Here is a 3,985-nt window from a genome sequence, read left to right as displayed (position 1 = left end):
GACGGTGGATTCATCGGTTGGTGATGGAGTAGTTTGTTTAGTCACAATGACGTTTTGGGTCGGAGCGACTGTTGTATTTGCAGGTGGAGGAGCTTGTGTCCATGCAGAAGTAAACAGGAAAGAATTGATTCAAAAGGAATTTTCTTGTTCCAGATAACATCAAATCACGTGAGGGAACGTGACTCACTTTGTCCGTCACTCGCATTAACACATTCCAGCATAGAAGAATTAAAGGTTCTGTTGGAGAAACAGTGGAAGAAATTATGACTTGCACATCACTAAAGCCCATTTACTCATGTAAAGTCTGTAAAGTGATAGTTAGAAAAAGCTACTCGGATAGTAGTTAGTAAAGATAGAAGTTGGTAAAGTGTTGGTAAAATACAGTTACTCGTGCCAAGTAGGTAGTGTGTTCAGTGATCACACCTTTACTATTTCTCTTAAATGTTTCGTTTAATGTTTTATGTAAAGCATTTTGAATTGTTTTTGTACATGAAATCTGCTATAGAAATAAACTTGCCTTACTGGGTCATGGTTTATCAAGGATCAACAGACCCTAATAAATGTCTTTATAAGCATCTTAACAGCACATTTCTAATGGTTGTTAATGTTTTATTTGTAGTTTTAAGGAATCTTACTTTGAAGCTTTTTTATGACTCATCTTTTTAGTGATACATTTTAACAGATGTACACCAGCAAATTCAATCTGTAGACAATTTGAGACATATTTCTTTAAAGTCCAAACAGTCATTACGTTCCGTTTCCGTCACATTGTCCCGGCGGACCACAAGTCTTCATGGAGGGAATCCTGGTGCTGCTGCATGTCAGGAAAGTACAGGTGTTGGGAATTTGACGTGTCGTTCCAGGTTTCACTCCAAAACCTGTGAAATGAAGGAGACAAATTCATGAGTTCAGAGACTCTGACCATGTTGTAGTTAATTCAATCATCATCAATGTGTGATAAAAAATCCAACTTCAACAAAACTGTCACTTACTAACCTGAGATTCTGCATCCACTGGTGTCTGATAGAGAATAATTGTTTTGAACTCCATACACATTTTCTACCACGTCTCCGTTGACCAGAACACTAATAAACTAGAAAGAACAAACAAAAATGAGTGTAAGACACACAAAAAAATAAAAATAAAAAATCAGCAAAAAAGGTTTAAACAAAAATGTTTCAATGTATGTATGTTCGTTTTGCATTGAAATAATCACAAGATTCTTAAATAAAAAGTTACATTTAAAGTTTTACTCACCGTTGGTGGAGGGCCATCCCCAAACACAACTGACTGGGACCCCATGCCAAGCAGAGCCATGCTCTGTGAATGTTGAACAAATATCATGAAGGATTGATCTCAAAGTGCAGAAAAGAGTTTCATCTAATGTTTGTTTAGTTTGAATCAAGAAACTTGAAGACTCAACAAGCATACTTACTGATCCGTAATAGAAGTGCAAGTAGCATGTTACGTTGTTTGTGACGGTGCTTACATAGCTGTGGACAAAATCTGTCAAACCGGTCCAAGAGGAAGGATCATTGCTATTATCCAAAGCAAAAGTTGTTCTGTTGTCGGTATTCGGGACCCTAATACAGTCTCCGTTGCCCTCAGGGTTGTAATAGTCGTTGAAACAAACAAACAGGTCTTCACCGGTGAAGTTTGTCTATAAAAAAAATAGAATCAAGTAGATCAAATATAGTTTAGTTTTGTTGTAACTTTAGTAGCTAAACATGCAAACATTCTTGATTGATGAATTTTCTGTTTCTCACGTAGACTGTTGTGTACTCCTGTCCATAATATGTGATGGGACAATCGCTGGTGTTAACCTGAGTGTTGTTAACAATTTCTAAATAAAAGGATGCATCTGAAAAGATGGAAACATACAAGAAGAACGAGCTTTTATCACATCATGAAAAAAAATCCTGTATTACAGCAACCAACTGAACACAAGTCATTTCTCTCCAAAACATTTTTATAAATACCCAGCGGTTAAATAAATTGAGTTTGATTGATTGATTGAGTGATTGATTGTTTGGTTTATTTCAAGCATAGATTGAAAAAATACAGGACAAAACACACAAATATTTCAAACTTATTACAGAAACTATTAAATGCATTGATTAGAAAATGTAAAAAAAACACAATTATGTCACATTTGGTTCATTCAAGTCAATAGAGTTTGATTGATTGCTTGAAAAGGAGTGGGAAGAAGCAGATTTATATAATCCCACCCCTTCATTTCACTGTTTTGCATAATTATGTATTCCGGTTGTCGTTGTTTTTTCTTCAGTTAGATTCTAAATTTATGCACAAATAAGATTCTAAGGCTTCCCAGTTTATTCAAAAACATCTTCTGTTTCAGTGACTAACCCGTCAGACCGGCAACAGCAAACAGGAACAGCAGGGGGCGGAGCATCTTGGAGGAAGTTACCACAATGGAGTCTCAGAATCCCAGTTGATGGAGAAACTCTGCAGCCGGAATTCTGTGTAGAGAAACAGACTAAAAATACATGATTTATTTATTAGTTTATTTTGCAATATTGTTCAAAAATAGAAAAAATATACTATTTTAATTGACACACTTAAGGTTTATTTCACTATAAAAAAATGACTGAGTACCATCGGAGCAGAAAACATACACGCTATGCACTGAAACAATAATCAACCATCATTCCAGTCCAAACATTCTGAATTTTACAGTCATGTGACCACACAGTTTGGTAGAATGTTCTAATAATGTTCCCTTTGGATTATTGTGATGTGGAAAAACAACAGAACTTCATCAAACTCAAATGTGAATGAATTTGACTTTCATTCTTATTTACTTGTTTGTTGGAGAGTCCTGCAATATTCTGGTTTTTAGTTTTCTTGTGGCTTTGGGAAAACCATAATGCCAAACTTGTTTGTACACACTTTTAATTATTATTTAATTATCTTGAAGAAATAAAATAAATCTGGAAAACTTCACTTATACTGTTCAGTACTAGGTATTAAGTTTTGGATAAAGATGTTCTGGATCCATTTTAGGTCAGAGAATCAGATCGTTTAAGATTGACTAAGAATTGTTTTGTCAACAATAAGAATCAAATTGTTCCTCCCCTTTAGTCAAAATGCTTCAGGCACTTTCTCCTAGCGATTCATGCGAGTAAACACAAGCTTTAAACTCACCTTAGAAAAGGCGTGACGCGTGTTTTACTCTCTGATGTTCAATGAAGGATGAAAACGATAAAATCTTCTGTGTCAGTGAAGAACGCCACCGTCCTCGCTTTGCTTTCTACCTTCATGTCTTCCTTTTTTATATCTGCATCTTGACTTTTGTTGACACCCAAAGGAATTTAAGGGGAGGAACAGCAGATGTGGAGAATGAACTTCTATCTTATACTGGAAGAATGTAAAACAAACACACTGATAAACTTCCTGGAAAGAATAAAAACAGTGTATTTCCTGTTTGTTCACTAGGAGATTCAAAGAAATGCGTTCTTCAGAGTGCCTTGCCTGGAATGGCTGAGATAGGCTCCAGCAACCTCTGTGAATCTACTCAGGATAGAACAGTAACAAAATTCCTCAAAAGCAGAAATCTTTTTTGTTTATTTCTTTCGACTATTTTTGCAGTCATCTTTTGTCTAATACTCTTTGTTCTATACTTTTGATTTTCAATGTCCTTTTCCGAAAGTTTGTCAAACTGGTTTGTAACAAGCGTAGGTCTCTTTTGCTTTTGTTCCTGCACGGCTTGTTTTTCTGCGTATGTCTTTTCCTCATGTGTGTCCAAAGTTGTAACACCTGACCTTCTTTTTGACTAAAAAGTGACCCACTTCATTAGGATACGTCATTTAGAGAGGTGTGATGTAAGGTGTCCTTTATTTTATTGAGCAGCACACAAGGAAAACAACATGCAATAAAAATACATCCATCCATCCATCCATCCATCTTCCTCCGCTTCATCCGGGACCGGGTCGCGGGGGCAGCAGTCTAAGCAAAGATGCCCAGA

Source organism: Oryzias melastigma, linkage group LG18, assembly GCF_002922805.2.
Source record: "Oryzias melastigma strain HK-1 linkage group LG18, ASM292280v2, whole genome shotgun sequence".
Taxonomy (NCBI): Eukaryota; Metazoa; Chordata; class Actinopteri; order Beloniformes; family Adrianichthyidae; genus Oryzias; species Oryzias melastigma.
Note: the sequence above shows the minus strand (reverse complement) of the source record.